Source organism: Protopterus annectens, chromosome 5.part0, assembly GCF_019279795.1.
Source record: "Protopterus annectens isolate FY-2018-M chromosome 5.part0, PAN1.0, whole genome shotgun sequence".
In the NCBI taxonomy this organism is placed as follows: Eukaryota; Metazoa; Chordata; order Ceratodontiformes; family Protopteridae; genus Protopterus; species Protopterus annectens.
This window is the reverse complement of record NC_056735.1, coordinates 1,862,888,990-1,862,908,685: the sequence shown is the minus strand read 5'-3', so window position 1 is coordinate 1,862,908,685 and position 19,696 is coordinate 1,862,888,990. Positions and strand designations below refer to the sequence as shown.

General features: G+C 35.6%; 1 protein-coding gene across 1 annotated transcript in view; it reads left to right on the top strand.

The window, feature by feature from the left end:
- The window catches only part of ELF1 (E74 like ETS transcription factor 1), a 960,524-nt gene that overhangs the window by 201,878 nt on the left and 738,950 nt on the right, over positions 1 to 19,696 (top strand). The window contains exon 2 of the mRNA XM_044071689.1: positions 11,276 to 11,388. The gene's annotated coding sequence lies outside the window, so the exon portion shown is untranslated. The remainder of the gene's footprint in view (positions 1 to 11,275; positions 11,389 to 19,696) is intronic.

Below are 19,696 nucleotides of genomic sequence, written 5' to 3'. Positions count from 1 at the left end.
ATCAGAACAAATCAAGTATCATCTCTCGTTTACTCTACTCATGGACAGATTTTAGAAGTATTGGATTCAAGTTTTTTTGTTCCATTTATAAGAACGATATGTACTAAGTGGCACTTGCAGCTATAATGTCTATGATAGAAGATGTTATGTTCCTTGAACTACTGTATTTTTGACTCTCTCTGAGTGCACTCACTGATTTCCCTAATGCATTACAATTACTCTCCCATTTGCCTTCCTTTTCCTTTATCCCATCTGCACTATTCTGTTATTGAAGTAACATGCCTGTTCTTTGGTTAACACACCACCATTCCACTCACTTATGTCAGTATTTCTAACCTCATACTCTTTTGGAATTTGTATACACTGGAAATGATTTTATTTCATTTATTAACTATTTCCCCTGCAGCTGGCTCCGTCCATTTTGTCTACATGGTTGCATATGCACACAAACACGAGCAAAGAAACCTCTTTAGCTCAAAGGTTGTAGCTGAAATGATAACTAAGGATAATAAATAAATAAATAAAATGTAAAACTGTAGTATATGACCCAACAGAACTAGTAAAATTAGATGCTGCTATAAATCCAAAGGTTCACTCATCAAGAAGAAACTGAACAAATATGAAATCATACACGAGTGAAAACCACCACGAAAAAATACTGCTGTATAAAAGTCCAACTCATTTATTAAAACAAAAACAAAAAAGGGGAAAACAGATGAGCACTTTTGTGTAACAGCTAGTACACTTCTTCAGATCTTAACATCTACATTTTGAAAGTCACTTTTATACAAGAACTCACATTCAAAAGTAATAATCAATTAATCAATTTAACAATTATACAATTAAATAATTAATCAAAAGTACAATCCAACAAGCATATACTGACTGCCTGATATCTCTGTAAACCCTAGTGGCAGAAACCACAACAAAATAAAACAAAAGAATAAAACACTTCTAAAAATCCTGTCGCTCTAGGAAACTGTGCGTTCCATAGAACAAAAAACAAAAATATATATGCAAAAAAGGGAAACGTGAATAATGCAAATAAACATAAATACTTTGAAACCACCAGATGCTCATCACTTCTGGCACATATTCTTCCAAAGCATATAAACATATATGTAAAAAACATACATATGAAAAATATATATAAAATATGTAAACAAAATAATAATAACATGAGAATGAATAATAAAATATAATGTAAAATAGTAAAGCAATATGAGATATATATGTATATACACATATATCAAGATCATTGCAGAGCATGTTTATAAATGCCTTGTATACTACATTATTTCATATAGAAAGTCTCATAGTTAACTAATTATAAGTAATATCTATTTCTGTACTATAACACTAAGAAATATAAAAGAAAAAAATATATATGTGTGCATATATAAAAATACATGTAAGTATAAATAAGTATAGATGACCAAATTAAATATGACCAATAAAATGATAAATAAATATATCACATATAACGAATACAAAATATATTTGTATTTAGTAAAACCCCTATAATGTGCTTTTTAATAGACAAATACAATTAAATGTATTCATATAAAATATATATATATATAAAATATAACTGCCTTCATTTATTACTACATGCTTCAAGTATGGGATTTATGTTTATGGACTGATTAAGGCCAGATGATAAATGTACTCGCAATTTAAAAATCCATTGTAACTCTAAGGTCTCCAAATGATTCATATTACTGCCCTCTCTTCTTCTAGGGGTTACTAATTGTAAAACTCTAAATCTGAAGTCATGTCCCTCATTCAACATAACATGTCTAGCTAAAGCATTTTGTTGGTGAGACTTTTTGATTTCATAAGAATGATTGTACATCCTATCTTTGAGCCTTATCTTTGTTAAGCCAACATAGAACGCTTTGCATTGTACACATGTGGCTAAATATATGAGATTAGTACTATTACAAGAGGCAAAGAATCTAGTTTCAAAAACATAATCTATATCTGGATGCATAAACACCTGTGAATCAGTAATCAAACCACACGTTACACTTCTTACAAGGATATGTACCCATTCTCACATTAAGTTCTAGACATCGTTTTTCTAAATGCTGTTCATGTTCAATACAAAGTAGCCGCTTCAATTTTTTACTATTTCTATAAGTAAACTGGGCTGTTGTACCTACAATATCCGCAATAAATGAATCTATTGTTAATATATGCAAATTTTTTCTTATAATCCTTGTTATTTCTTTACTATCATTAGTGAATCTAGTGGTAAAAGTTACTCTCTTATCCTTCATCTCCTTAGTAGCTGATGTATAACTCTTGGACCCGATATACCCTTTTCTACCTGTATTATTACTTTTACTAAATACCAGGTTCCTAATTTCTTTCACCATGCCTCTATCATAGCCTCTCTCAATAAAGAGGCGTTCCATTACATCAGCCTGCTCTTCTAGTTCGTAGCTCACTTTACATAGCCTGGTGAGTCTGGTAAATTGACTCTTGACTATGTTGGGAAAAATATGGCGAGGATGCATACTGCTGAATTGAAGCAAAGTGTTTTTCCAACATGGTTTTCTGTATAAAAATGTTAGAACTTTACCATGTCTATCTATGCTTATATTGATGTCTAAAAAACTTATAACTTCATTAGAATAATCCATCGTAAATCTCAGAAAACTGGTAGTGGACTCTAAATAAAAGATTAATTCCTTTAATTCTTCTATAGTTCCCTTCCAAAATATAAGGATATCGTCCACAAACCTTCTATAAAGCAGAACTTTGTCGTAATATTTGCTATTAAAAAGGTGATTCTTTTCCCAGTAGTAAACTACCAGGTTAGCATACGTATTTGCACATGGGGTGCCCATGGCGACACCCCATTTTTGCAAATATAACTTGTCTCTAAACATAAAGACATTATTAGCTAGAACCATGTCTATTAAAGCACATATGAGTATCTGTTGATCCTGCTTAAAACTGACATTATGGTTCAACAGTTCCCTAATGGCTTCTATGCCATATTCATTAGGGATCGATGTAAACAAGTTTTTTTACAACTAATGTAACTAGAAGACAGGTATCTGTTTTCCTATTGACAGAAAGGTGTTCAAACATGTCAATCAGTTGATATGTATCCCTAAGTATGGTTGAAATCATTCCAACCATAGGACTTAGTACCTTCTCAATATATACAGATATCGTCTCTGTAACCCATCCCTCTCCAGAGACTATGGGACGCATGGGTAGCGGAATCATTTTTTATGCACTTTTGGAAGTCCCTTAATGTATGGAATCACAGGTTGTTTCACATAAAAATAGTCATGCAATTCTTGACTTATTTGTCTACACATCAATAAATCATAAATTCCTTCATGAATATTCCTAATAACTCCTGCTAATACAATAGTATCAATCTCGCTATATGTAGTAACTTCATTCAACATTAAGTGCATAGTTGCATTGTACTCTACGGTGTTAAGTAAAACAATCCCGCCCCCCCTTATCAGCTGGCTTAATTGTGAGCTCCGTATTGTGCGTTAAACTCTGTAAAGAGCACCATTCATCCCTTGAAATATTGAAAAATGCACATTTCTTTTTTGTATGTAAAAAATATTTATAAAAATCTTTTTCACAGAGTTTAATAAAACATTCTACTTGAGCTGGTAATACTGGTGTAAATGTGCTTTTACGCTTAAACTCTGGAGGGCAAACAGAAATACTTTCTCTTATAGTTTGTTTATCATTAAAAAACAATTTCAAGGAAACTAAACGTCCAAAAACTCTTAAGTTCAATTAGCATCTCACTCAGGCTGCTGCCTTGTGAGGGAATGTAAGTAAGTCCTTTATTAAGCAACGTAAAGTCAGATGTTGTAAAATCAAACCTGGAAAAATTGAACACAAGTTCGTTTAGTCCCTTATACAGCGTCTCTGATCTTGATCCACACCAGAAAACTTTCTCTTCCTGCGACCTCTGCTGCTGGAACAGTTTCTTGATACTGGCCTCTTTCTCACGGGAAGAGGCAAAAAACGCTGTATACGCCAGTGGGAAATTTGGGTCTGGCTCCCAACATGTTTCCTGTTTGTCCCTCTCTATAAGCCTGTTGGTTTGGTGGAGGGGTATCCACATGGGCTAAATTACCTGGTAGCTGATTACCGTCCGGTGGTGTGGTGAAAGTTTCACTAGCACTGCTCATATGCTCTAAAGGAGTTGTGTGAAAAAGAGCGGTACCATCAGCCATAGAAGATCCACCATTATTATGGTTAGACACCGCTAATGCTGCATCTCTATTTGCTTGTTGGACTGTGTTGAATTTGGGCCAAACAAACATTTGCCCGAGAGTAAAGTCTCTAAAATCACGTTGAAGTTTGCGGTATTTTGTGAGTTGTAACTTATCACTATATGCACTGACTTGTAGGTATATATTGTCTAGCCTCTTTGTATAGTTCTCACCTTTGAAGCGGTTGCGCAGATCCCTATTCAGAGCCTCTACCTTGGACGTCAAATCCGCTTCCAGGGGAGAAAAATAATCGATCAACAGCCTCATGTAATTGTTGCTCAACTCTTATGTTCAGTTCCTGCCATCTCTTAAGAAGCTCAGGATGGCTGTCACCATATGAGGGCATGCAAAGAACCCTCATACCACGAGGAATTACATGGAAATGCAGAGATGCCTCCATGTGTCTTCTCTGCCATATGTATCTTTGTAATTTGTATAAGTCATTCTCTAGTTCTCTACTCAGTGCTTGAAATTCAGAAAAATTGTCTGTGTTACCTCCTGAGGGAACCGCTGTGGGTAATTGTAGAGCCAACGAAAGTAAAGGATTAGTGCGTTGATTCATAATGTTGTTCCATCTCAAATTAATATCTCTTCCTTCAGGATTGTAGTCCAATTCAACAGGTGTAACATCCATCATGTGATGATAACAGCACCAGCACAAAGCAGAAAACAAAATTAGTAAAATTAGATGCTGCTATAAATCCAAAGGTTCACTCGTCAAGAAGAAACTGAACAAATATGAAATCATACACAAGTGAAAACCACCACGAAAAAATACTGCTGTATAAAAGCCCAACTCATTTATTAAAACAAAAACAAAAAAGGGGAAAACAGATGAGTGCTTTCGCGTAACAGCTAGTACGCTTCTTCAGATCTTAACATCTACATTTTGAAAGTCACTTTTATACAAGAACTCACATTCAAAAGTAATAATCAATTAATCAATTTAACAATTATACAATTAAATAATTAATCAAAAGTACAATTCAACAAGCATATACTGACTGCCTGATATCTCTGTAAACCCTAGTGGCAGAAACCACAACAAAATAAAACAAAAGAATAAAACACCTCTAAAAATCCTGTCGCTCTAGGAAACTGTGCGTTCCATAGAACAAAAAACAAAAATATATATGCAAAAAAGGAAAACGTGAATAATGCAAATAAACATAAATACTTTGAAACCACCAGATGGTCATCACTTCTGGCACATATTCTTCCAAAGCATATAAACATATATGTAAAAAACATACATGTGAAAAATATATATAAAGTATGTAAAAAAATATTAATACCATGAGAATGAATAATAAAATATAATGTAAAATAGTAAAGCAATATGAGATATATATGTATATACACATATATCAAGATCATTGCAGAGCATGTTTATAAATGCCTTGTATACTACATTATTTCATATAGAAAGTCTCATAGTTAACTAATTATAAATAATATCTATTTCTGTGCTGTAACACTAAGAAATATAAAAGAAAAATATATATATGTGTGCATATATATAAGTATAAATAAGTATAGTGTATGATTTCATATATGACCCAACAGCTTTTGATTACAGTTATTTCAGTCTATGTGGTACTTTATGCCCTGCTCATTCACAATGATGTAAGCCAAGCCTAGTTCCAACACTGGGTGATCAGGCTATTTTTTCAGGTTATATACTAGTGTTACAAACTGGTAATAGTAGATTTTATTTTTATTGCACTTTACTAATTATATTAATCCCATTGATCCAATGGTTTAAATGAGAGACCAAGAGATGAAAAGCTCTGCAGTAGATATCTATGGATAACTTAAGTAGCTTGTCAGCCCAGTAGTATGTCTTCAGGCAGATGTGAAAATGAGAGTGTCCAGAGAAACCCCATAAAAATATGGGAAGAGAATGCAAACTCCACCAAAACCAGATGAACACCTGATAGATGTAAACTCTACCAGAACCACATCCAAAAGCAAGTATAAATCTCCACTGTAACAACATTAGTCAATGTGCTAATACAATTATCCGAAGGTGCTTCTGGCTTTTTACTTGCTCCTTTTTCTGTGTGTAGGTTCCTTTTCCCCTTGTTTTGAAGGAGCAGTACTCTGAATTTCATTTTTTTACTACCACATAGAATAATGTAGTGCTGTAGGCACAATGCTTGTGTACAAGACATGAGGATGGTAGTCTGCTCAAACTGCATTCAGCACAGTAGGATGCAGAACACTCTAGAAGTAGTTTTAATGCATGTTCATGCACTTTGTGCAGGTGGGCTCCCAGGCACTCACATGAAAATGTGTGACTTTCTTTGGTGGCTGTATCAGAGTCTTGGCGGACAGACCAAATATCTGCACCACTCATTCACACAGTTAATAGACAGAAGCAGCAGGAGGCTGACACCATCCCCAGCTCTGCTCCCATGCCCACCACTCTGAGAGGAAGATGAAGGTAACAAATTCCAGTAGCTTAAACCTCATCCTGTGCCTTGCCATTATCTGCTTTTTTGCTGTTTTCAAGCTGTTGCTGCTGACATTTTGACCACATGTGTTTTTGTTCACTATGGCAGGGTGTAGGGTACACATTGTTGTTCTGCAGAGACACAGAGAAGGAATGTCTTTTGGTGTATGAAACATCATGGTACAAACCTTTACATAGCAAACCTGTGTCAAAGGGTGCAGAGAGAAGACATAGTTTGCTCTATTTCAGTTTATCACTATAGTTACAAATATGTCATTTTAACTCTTGTTCTGTTTTGGTGACTATTGGACTTCACTGTGTTATTCATTTTCTTATCTCATTATTTATTTTATTTTATTTTACATTTGTTAACCGGGGGTGTGTGACTGGGCCAAAGGCCCTTTTTCAGCAGAGGCCCGGAGAGAGAACCTCCACACAAAAGACAATTACAGATACATTTAGATGTTAAAAAAAAGCATCACAATACATACAAATATACGTGTTTTTGCAGAGGAATGAAGACCACACAAGTACATGGGAAATTGAAATACAAAACATTCATTAATAATGAGAATAATTAAAGAAAAGGAGACCACACATAGTGCTTTTGTGCAGAGTCATAGTTTGTCCTGGACTGATTTCCAGGTAAACAAACCAGCAGAATGTAAGTGTGACTGGGTGCTCATTACAAAGCAGACAGTTACAAGGAAGCCTTTGCAAATAAGCAAACTGGCAGAGTGCATACCTCTCAACCTCTTAGAGCAAGAAATCTGGACAAAGCCATATATAAAAGTGGGACAAAGGTCCCAAAATAGGGGCAATTATGAAATATTGCTCTTACAAAGTTAGAAAGTTGAGAGAATAAAATTCTTCGCATTATCATTAATTTTTCTGAAGGATATGAAGTCTGAAACTCAAATGTCTTTGCCATTAGTTTGGCAGGAAAAACACAATTTTATGAAAAACGAGCCAAAAGTATGAGGCAAAAATCTGGACATTCTGCGAAAATCTGTACAGTTGAGAGGTATGAGAGTGTAAGTGTGCTTGGATGAACATTTCAATGCTGGCAGTTATAGAGAAGCTTTGTGTTTGGTTGAAAATAAAAAGAGAGTAAAATCATAGGTGCTGCTGCATATTTTTCTTGATTATGAACCAAATAAAGGGTAGACAGTAGTCAGACCCTGAATAAAGCAGAAATTGGTACACAAGCGCCTTCATGAGAGGTTTGCTAACCAATGTACCACTACGTAAATGGCAGTGAAGAAGCAGAAAGAAATAAATTATCAGTAACATAATACCATGATTCCAGAATAGTCTATGATAAACTGGCATAGGGTTTCTGCTAAGGGTATGTCCCCTCTAATAGAGACATATCACATACAAACAAGTTTTATGAGCGTTGGTGTTTCAGGGACTGTAAAGTGAGATTTGGGGTGACATAACATAACATTTGGTTGCTCCAATGCTTGCCTAGTGGCAGCTAGGAATGCCCCTGATGTTTCAGTACAAGGATAAAGGAAGAAAAATGAATTTTTGTGTGGTGACATGCTAATAAATAATGGATGGCTTAATGTAGCTTGGAGTAAAAAGATTGCTACCAGGATGTCAATGACGACAATATAGTCTGAAATGTGATATATTCAGATATGTGACAGGTGAGGTGATGTGTTCAGATATGTAAAATGCAACATCTCCCTCCTGAGTAGCGTCAACACCGCTCATAAGAATTTTTGATTCAAACTTTGTGTAATGTGTATTCTTTTGCCACAGGCAGCAGTGGGTAACAATATTTCCACTGCTTAGATCAGTGAGTCCCTTCTAACATTTTTGCTCTTGGTTTTCATTTTTTAGCATAACTACTCTATTTCTTCTGATCAGATATTGAATACAGCCCACACAGTCTTTCTCTCCATTGCTTAATCAAGTATTTGTTGTTATGTTACTGAATTGTACACATACCCTTAAGACACAGCTGGAGATCTTTGTAAGCAAAATGGTTTAAGTCCCCGTATTTTTAAGCTAGTATCTTTCTTATTAAGAAAGGGGCATGTGCAAGACACAGGTAGGATCAGGTGTGTATTTTCTCTCTCTTACTGTGCTTTGGAGATATGGTATGAGGGGGTTAATAAAAGGAGAAATGCCTTGTACAAGACTGCATACACACACACACACACACACACACACATATATATATATATATATATATTTTTTTTTTTATATGGGTCTACTTCATTTCATTGAAAACTCATTTCATGGAAACTCATTTCACCTATTTTAAACATTGTAAACCATAGACATGGATATTTGCAAGTGGAATGAATAACTCTTTCCAGAAGACAGTATATACCCAAACTATGTGGGGGCTGTGCCCCCCACACCCCTATATATACTAACTCCAGGATCGCACTACAGTGGAGAACAGGGCATATACCTTTCAGCGAAATGAGTTTCAGTCAAATGAGTTTTCAGTGAAGTGAGCTTTCAGTGAATTGTGCTTAGGAAGCTGAGTTTCAGTGAAATGAGTTTTCAATGAAATGAGTTTTGAATGAAATTAAGTAGACTCATATATATATATATATATATATATATATATATATATATATATATATATATATATATATATAAGGCTAGTTCTCTGTTCACTCTGTTTATGAGGTACGAGGAACACTGATACCTCAGCTTGCTGTTTCATGATGCCTCAAGAGTTGTTGTGCATCTATATAGTCAGTGGCTGAAAACTGCTGACCATTTAATGAAATCACATTAACATGTTCTCACATGCTATGCAAGCAGTTTTTACAGAGTATCTTTTTTAACTTTTTGGCCCTGTGCAATCCCCAGACCTAATCCAGTAATTCTCTGCCCTGTTGGATGAGAGGAGATTAAGGCATCTAAGGCAGGGCAGCATCCTACTCCCAGCCATAAGGATTTTGTTTTATTGTATACTCTGCTCATTCCCTACCTTCATGCCTGATATCCAGTGATGTACGTTCATTAAAACTAAGAACATCTGTCAGTGTGTACCTGTGGTCCTGTATTTGTAAATTTAGGGTGCAAAATGCCACACTGTCACCACTGGGACTTTCATCCCGTGCTTAAGACCCCCACTCCCCAACAGGATAGGTCTAGAGAATATCTTCAGTCTTGGCAAAAACAGCAAAGAATGTTTCTTCCTAACATGAGAAATGAAGAAGAGCACTCCAGATTAGTGTTCGGCAGTTTGATTATAGTATTGCTTTGCCTTTTTGTCACCTTGGAAAGACAGCATTCTTTGTAAGGAGTCTGCTGTTGTCTAGCAAATTGCGTGAAAGTTCCCTGTTAATGGTTTGCATTCTAGACAGCCATTGCGCTGTGCTGTCTTCTAATTATAGTAAATATGACTTAAATATTATTACATTAAAATTTTAAAAGTGGTTAGACTTCATTGTTTATTGCAACTTGTAAGCTTAAAGTTATTTTTCTATGAGTATAACTACCCCTGTTTATGCATTTGTAGGATAACCATCAATTTAATGTAATTATTTGAAGTGTTACTTTTCATTGTCTGCTATCTGTGGCTTGATGTATTTACAACTACAGTTTCCTAGATACCAATGCAATAAACAGTAATAGCTTTCACTGCTTTCTGGGGCGCTAATTTAAATATATTTATTATTCTGAACTGCCGATGCATTCCTGTTGTGTGCCGCTCCCCAAAAGATTTCAAGTATACTTGGAGTATGTGCTCTTACCTAGTCAACTACAGTAGGTTATATAAATCAGTCATTGCTCTCAGGCTTTGATTTTGTTTGTTTTTTTTCAGGGATGGGGGGGGGGGGGGGGTTGCAGAAAAGAGTCAGCTTTGTATGTAAACATCATGAAGTCTTTGAGCAGAATGGAATGCCAGTGAAATGGTAACATGACACAATTGAGGATTCATTCCCATGTGACCTTTGAAAAGTAACTGCCCTGCTGCCTGTTGAAATGGTTGGCAGTTATCTTAGTATTTCCACAGGCAGGAGATCTAGAACTGCTTCCAGGTGCCTTCCTAGAGTTAAATGGAAGTGGAAAAATATAGTAGTACATTATAGAAACGTGTGATTTATTTTCTAAATTTGCTTAAGCAGAAAAGCTGTGCCACTTATTTTTTTAAGTATTAATGAATATAAACTAACTACATCTGATTCTAATTAAAATATCACTACATATGATCTAATGCAGTGGGGAACTACATAGCCTCACCATTAACTGAGAACTCATTAACTTAACAGGGCAACATCTGTGACTTGCTCTGACAGAAAAGATAAACACTCTCATGTTCTTTAAAGACAGTAAATGACTGCTGTACAGTGAAAGAGAGGCTTTTCAGTTTGTACAGTTCTGATTTTGATAATGGAGAGAAATGGATGTACAAAGTACGTTTGCTTAAGATAACACTCATCTAAGCCCAATACTGGCAATATTTGAAGTGCATATTTATGTCTCTTACAATCTCTGTGCGCTCCTTGGACTCGCAGTATGGCTTACTGTAATGTGTTTGCATACAGAGTAACTGTGTTCTTATTATTCCCTCCAGCGAAGGCAGGGCATTCAAATGAAAAGTGACCTTTGAACTAACAGTCTTCAGAGTGGTACAGAGAAGAATCTGAAGCCACAGGCTCTGGAAAGGTCCCCCAAAGTAAGAAAAAGGTAAGAAAATACCAAAATAGATTAATGTGACTTTTGGTAGGGCTTAGACTAATAAACCTATGATTTGTTGAATGTCTCTCTTTATCTGTTTTGCATTATTCTTCCTTGTGTAGATTTTGTTTGTGGTGCCACATGAGTAAAACATTAACTTAACTGCACTGACACGCACTGTTACAGGAAGGCACTGTGTGTTCCATAAAGTAGCTAAGTGCTAGTGAAAACAAGCAGAGAGAGTATGGGAGGTGCTGCTTCTTTTTCAGGTGTCTTTGTTTTAATCACAACCAAAGTGAAGTGCTTACTGTTTGCTCCTCTGAAGATACAGTTACATTTTGTATCAGAAAATAAATACAAGGATATAGCAAGGGATTTTAGAATTCTTCACCAGCTTGCAGAATGCTGCTACCCCATACAGGGATTAATTAGGATTTTCTGATGTATTCATTAAACTTTTCTGCTGCTAACCCTCCACCTCAATAATTGCCCTTTTATTTCTGAAATATATCCTGAATGTAGAATTAAAGATACTCTGCATCAATGATTTCCATAGCAGTCTGAAGCACTGTACACTCCAGCTGAATGCTAATGACTCTGACATTATGCCTGTAAGTAAAGCCTGTGTCATTTTAACAATTTCAAGATCCACACCTCACACCAGCCTGGATCTACATCAGCAATGGGAAAGAAGTAAATAAAGAAATTAAGAAAGGCTTACTGTAAAACTCATGTCCTGGCATGTTATGGAAGCTAACCTCTATCTTAACTTTGTTAGCACCACAGTGGACCTCACTATTTCTTCTGGTTATGTCTCCAGTTCTACGAAGACAGGGAACGCCAAGTTTATTCTTGCAGATAGATGCTCACCTTATGTCTACCAGTTGTATAACTATGGCATGTGGCTTGCATTTCACAGAACTCAAGTTTGTCTATAGTTCCCCTGGCTTAAGCACTGTTATAATGGCAGAGGATGATGCTTATAAAAGTACACCTACATGTATCACCTTTATAGATGGAAAAATAATTGTCCACTTTGATCTTACCTCTGTTAGTTCCATTGATTTTTATACCCCCTGTGTTGAAATATACAGATTCAGAATCACAAATGTTGCAAAATAATACAGCAAACTTTTTCAGAAATCCTACGTCAGTTTACATATTTTTAGATTAGATCTAGTATTTCACTATCAGATCAGCTCAAGGCCAGTTGCAAGCAGAGTTCCTTAGGATCAGTCTTGTTTTCATTCATTTCTATTAATTAAGTTTTGCTTTCACTTCCTACTGTAACTCCTTGTACAGTGCAGACAACCTTCTTATCTTGAATGAAGCCAAAACAACATTGCATACACAAGCTCAATTAGGATGTAATAATGTCTGTACCTGGATCTCCCATGATACTCTAATACTCAATTCCCACGAATAACAGCACATGGTCTTTGTGGCATTTCTCAGTTACTTCATCAAGCTAGTTGTCTTCATATTAGAGGTCCTGTCAGGAATAATATTGCTCAAGTCATTTGCCTATCTTTGTCGTTTAAGCTTCATACCCAGATAGCATTATATACTATACCAAGTACAAGGTTTCTGCTCATCTTATACCTGAAGCTAGAAAGACTATAAGTGAGAACGTACTAATAGAGGTTCATAGGTAAGTACTAGGCTAGCTACCCTTGCAGACCATTTTAAGTCTACCCGATGTCCCTTTAGGTGTTTGAATTAAACTTTCCCATTTGGTGTTAGATTGGCTTTACCCATTCCATATCAAAATTAGAATAATCAGTCTTACTTACTTTTTACAGTTCTGTTTATACTCACCTTCATAAACAAGTCATACAGATGTGTTATTTTGTTATCCCTTCACATCCTAGACAGCATCCTTTCTTCGTAATACAATAACCTGCAAGCTATTGCACCTCAGTTACTCTCTGCCTTTGGCACATAAACTTTTCACTTGATCTTATCATTAGCTTTCACTCTCTCAGTTATCCATCATTTTCTAAAGCTCTAGGTGAAAGTTTTTTTTTTCAAAAACAGCACCTGCTTTTGGAATGATGTACCATATCACATCAAATGCGAAATACATCTATTCATCTTCAAGAAGAAATAAAGCAGCATCTGTTATGACAATGCATGCCACTGCTTCAGGGACTATGGATAAACTATAGTCGCTCACTGTTTTGGTTTCTTCTCTTCATGCTTATTTCCATTGTATTCTGATGTTGCTTACATCATGTATATGCAATTTATAATACCGTAAACCGTATTAAAAGATATAACTTTTGTTTTTAATTGCCTGTCTATAGTCTATACATGCTTTAGTTATGTGAGTCTTTTCAGTACTGTGCCATTACATTTAGTGTCTCTGGCTCTGATCATGGCTAAAAAGGGTCTTTGGATCAGTTCACTTATCCAGGTAATAAGTAAATAATTAGATAAAGAAATAAATACAAATAAATAATTAAATAGAGTAGAATAGAACATATTAAAAAGTAGATGAAGACTTCAGAGGAATACATCATTTGAAAACTAGTCTGATAGTAGGCCTTAGAGGGTTAAGCCTATATGCTTCTAACAGACTTCATCCTGTAGTCCAGGCCTTGATTAATTTAATATCCACACATATACTGTGTGGCAGTGAACACATCAATTAGCCAGGCAGTGCTCATGGGTCACTCCTTTAAAAAAGCTGTTGTGCTTAGTAGGCTTTTGATGCCCCACCACTGGGCCGGTAATCAAGGAGCCTCAATCCTCACCACTAGCAACAGTGGGAGACGTACATTGGGAGGATGAGAAGGTACACTCACAGTATTTCCAGATGCAGCTCTCTGCATCAAGTGCAATTTCCCTTAACAGCACCCAGAGATCACAGTCAGTCCAGGGCTGGTTTCTCCATCTTTCTCCAGATCCTCAATAAGACTCCCCACTGGCACAGCTATACAGTTGAGATCTCAGCTGAGTGAGCAAACCAGAACCTCCAGCACTCTCTCTTTCCAACCAGTGCTTTGTGCCCCTGCCCAAATAGCTGACACACACACTCTTTGAGGTTTGATTTAGACACACACACACACACACACACACACACACACACACACACACACACACACACACACACACACACACACACACACACACAACTGGCTGGCACAGGTTTACTAAATATACCCCCTTCTGCCCAGACTATAAGGTAGTTATCATTGCCACCAGTCACTCCTTATCAGCTACTTTAAGGCCCTTAACAAAGGGTGTCCAATCCTACTGTGTAATGTTACTCTTAATACAAATGGAAGTTTGACCAAGAGCAAGGCTATTAGGTCTGGTCCACACAGTGTCACCAAATAAATATGCAAGTACTCTCAGAACTTAAATATTTCCAGACAGTTCAGCCACAGTGAAAGGTTTAAATGTATTTAATAATAAATAAAAAAGAACAAGAAAATACTCAGTTTATATTCACAGTGACATCAGAGTTAAAAATCACAGGAAATATTTAAAACAACATTGCAGGATAGTCTCAAATAAATAAAGAAAAATATCTAAAGTAAGCTTTGCTATGCTCCTGACTATATCTAAGAGAATTATACTATTCCCTAGAAACTTACTTCATCAGAGCAAGGCAGATGTGTGGTGAATGGTTCCTGTTGTTGCCAGGTCCAAGACAGAATACAGAATGCTCTGTCTCACTAAGAGACTCCTCAGATTAATATCTCAAATATTACTGCTGAGATAGCTTGCAGAATGACATAATTTCTTGTCATCTGACTCTATCCCAGGTGAAACCTCCACTGCTGGAAACTGGCAGTATTTAGCATCTACCTGTGAAAATACATAGGCCTCAGATCTTTGGCAGATGCTGAAAGTCATAAAACAAATACATTCCTTCATACTTTCACAGGTAGTAATTAGTTCACTCCAAAGACAATACAGAAAACTTCTCAACACAGACTCCTTGTCTCTGGCATAGCTTATAAAGTAATTTAATTTCAGCTGTTTTTTTTAAATTTACTAGACTGAGGTTAACCTCCTGTATCCCAGTTTCCACTGTTAAAATATATACATTTAAACAGTTACAACAGTGCATGTACATTTCTGTTCTGTTCCAGCAGGGCATACGGTGGTTACATTTCAAACAGCACTTTGCAAAAACCTTTTCAACACACACTTCTCTACCAACAGTTTGATATACACATGACATGCAGTTCTAATACATCTGTAACACAAGTATCTTATATAAATCATGTTGATATTCACAAATTACATATAATTATTTACAAAATTTCAGATAGCTATGCTGGCAGTATCTCCTTTTTGTGACAGTAGTATTAAAATATTGTGGGGAAAATCCCTAATGTTACTTTTAAGAAAAAAAAATGAATTTGAAAATGCAGCCTTATCATACCAATACATATTCAAGACCAGTAACTCATTTTGAAAGTAAAGATAGTTGTTTAAAATTGCTGGCAATATTGACTAATTTATACTGGCGACTCTATTGAACACAGAGCAAATGGTAAGAAATACATTTGTACAAATTGTGCTGACTATATAATATTATGAACATTGTTTATTTAAATATACTGCAGTCTGTGAATGTAGACTGATTACTCTTTTAAAGGTTGATATGAAACCAGGACTGAATGACAAATGCAATTTAAAACCTAACATAGGTATAATTCCTTTAACACTATAGCATCATTATCAACATATGATTTAAAATGCTATTCAAAGCTTTAAATAATGGTAGTATTTTTAAATATTCGATAAAGCATCTTACGATGTGAAAGATTATGTTGCAGAACAGCACCAGTTTCTGTTGTTATTTCGTTAATTAAAGATTTCTTCACCGTGGATCTCTGCATCCCTGGCAAAACAGGTTTGCTTGTCAGCCATTGTCTTCCATGCTGATACACATTGGATCTTCTTTGAATGACTCCAGTTAATTAACCAATGTCAATCTATAACTAAAAACTTCATTTATAACTAAAAATCAGCCAATCCATTAAATAGTGAAACAAGAGCAGTATTAGAAGTACTAATGTCTTTCGACTTTTCCTGGTTAGAGGTTGTCAGAGCGGAACTCAGGTCCACTAATGATTGGCAGTGGATCTTTACGGTGTCAAGGTGCCAGCCCAACGTCCAACCTTCAAAGAAGGTACACCCATTCATGCAGGCACCTACCTGCATGTCTTTAAACGTCACTCGACCACGGGGAGGACATGTAGACTCCACACAGAAGGCGCTGCAGCCACGAATCGAACCGGAGAACCTCTTGCTGTGAGGCGACAACCCTAACATCTGCACCATAGTGGCCATTCTAAGAGCAGTATTAGAAGTATTAGCTACAAATATAGTGAAATGATTCCACTGAAACCTAAGTATACTCTTATACAAAAATGTCTTAGTTTTGCTTGTACTCAGTTTATAACGTTTCTTTCTACTGAAAACAGTTTTCCTTTCTTATTTGATTAAGCAGGTTCACTTCACTTAAAATACTCCTGCACAGAAATATGAGCTAGTAATTGACAAACTGCTTTGTTTTATTTCCATATCATTCATTAGTTCACCTCAATTTACACCCTTCATTCATTTTAAAATCTGAAAATTGACTTTCCCTTTAATCTGTAGGTTACCATAGACTTGCATGAGGTTTGTTGTTTTGTATTGTATGGGAATTTCTGTTTCTTGTGATCAAAATTGTTTTCTTTACTGCTAGTTTGGTGGTGCAAGGGTACTTTTTAGTTATAATATTCCTTTTTTGTCTGACATTCTTATTTGGTTAAGGCAGGTTTGTTAGTTTTCTGTTTGTAGGTTTTGGGGGGTTGTAGACATGTTATTTTCAAAGTTGGGGGTTTGTGCTTTCCTACTTGCATGAGGTTTGTTTGTATTTTACTGAATGCATGGCTAAAGATGTTTTGTGATCAAAAAGCTTTTTTTTCCTTGCTACTTGTTTGGTAGTTCAAAGATGCCTTTTGATTTAATATGTTGTTTTTTTTTTTGTGTTCTGGATTTTTTTTTTGGTTCGCAGGTTTTCTAGTTCGTTAGTTTCTGTTTGTAGATTTGGAGGGTTATAGACATGTTTTTGTCAAAGAGTTTTTTTTTTTGTTTTGTTTTCCTATTTGCATTTTGTAGACATGTTTTTGTCAGTGTTTTTGTGCTTTTCTGTTTGTATTTTGTTTGCCTTAGTATTTGTTTTGCTTTTAGTTGCATGTATGTGCATTTGCACATGTTTTTATATTAAATCCAGTGTTCTGTTCTGTTCTCTGTGTGAGAACACTGTTAACTATAAATCGGAGTTTCTCCCTTACCCCAATGTTGTGTAACTAGGAAGTTTATCTATCCATAGATATATCTATATAAAATAGATATATATATATATACAGATCCGGTTTCCTCCCACATCCCAAAGACATGCAATAGGTGGATTGGACATTCTAAATTGGCCCTAGGTGTGAGTGTGTGCTTGTATGTGCCTTCTGTGGAAGGTTGGGCACCGAGCTGGCAACTCGGCATCATAAAACTCCACTGCCAATCATGAGCGGACAGATGATCCGCTGGGTTTTTCTTACAGTTTTTACTGAGTGGTTTGTCTATGTGACCTTTTAACCCTTTGGTTTGGATATTAACTGGGAATTCTGCAGGCACCTTAATGTTTACAGACATCAGGCTTGATTTTAAGCCAAACTATCCACATATACTGTACTGATGAGGTTACTAAAAAGGTGAAATGTGCATGTCTACAGTTGGTGTGGTTTGCTTTTATTGGCATGAATGTACCTATAAAGGCTTAAAAAGTAAAAAAAAAAAAAAGTCATGGGCATTCATAAGCAATGTAGCTGAAACACTGTATATCCTTAAGTGGTCATTTGCATACCTATGGACCTCTACTACAGGAGGTTTAACATGCTATACAGTGAAGACTATAGTTTGGCCGGGTTTTTCTTGCAAAAAAAAAAATATATATATATATATCTGTAAGAGCTGGGGTGGGGAGCTTGTTCTTTCAGTGTTGGATTTTGTTTTAAGGAACATTTTGTCAGATCTCTAAAACTTAACAAAATTCTTTTCATAATGTTGACTATCCATGTTTATTTATATATATTTAGTAATACAACTTGTTCATTGGAATAGAGCATTGATCCCATTGGACCAGTTTTACTCTCAGCCCAGAATGTGAACACACAAGTGAAAAAATAAAAATAATTTATACAGTAAAAGAGCACACTATAACAATAGTTAAGATACGGTAGAAAAATGTTTAAAGAAGATAGTCAACGGAAACCACTAATGTGCAATATTTACATAAGTTTGAACAGTGACAAGTTAGGATTTAGAGTAGAATTTTTATAGTGAATATGATAGGCAGTATGTGTTGGAGATCCGGGAGACTAGGTTATGTGACATGAAGCAAAGCATTTACAAGCAGCTTGTGCTGTGAAATGTACTTTAAGTTGTGCCCAAAAAGAGGAGTCATTAGAGAGTTTCATATGGGACTTTACAGTACCAATATTGCTGTATATTAGTTAGTTTACTTCCATATAGTGATGTATGAAACTTATTTAATCTTATTTTTCTGATACACATTGTATATAACTTCATTGTATATTGAATATTTTAGAATTTAACCACATTTGTATGTATGTGTGTGCGTATATATATATATATATATATATATATATATATATATATATATAGATATATATATAGATATATATAGATATATGTGTGTGTGTGTGTGTGTGTGTATGTGTTTCTTTTTGTATTATTTAGAAAACATTGATTACTAATACATATAAATCCATTGGTGTACACCACCATTCACATACATCAGACATACCTGCATACAACTCACTTGACTCCATCCTCCACCCTAAGCTTTCAGACTCATAAAGTAGCACTCCCAACCAATCCACTTACTCCTCCAACATACATATGCTCTGTAACACTCCTTCTCCTCCTAATCTTCTCCCATCTAACCTCCTATTATTCATGCCCCTATCTCATCTCTCAGTTGCCTCATCTTCCACCTTACAAACCTTAGCTACCAGCTTCCACCAACCCTATTCCTTCTCAAATCTATACATCTGTTTAAATATAAAACTTACCACAAAAAGATTTCTAAAAACCTTTGTCTAAAACCAAAATCAAAGCTAAAATGGTTGACCTATACTCTCTATCTTATCCAAGCCTTAAAACTGCCCCCATCTCCTCAGCAAACCCCACATACCCTACACAGTACTCCTCAAGCTCCTGTTCTCTATTCATTTTCCACATTAACATAAGAAGTATCTGTAACAAGACACCTGAATTTTATGCATGG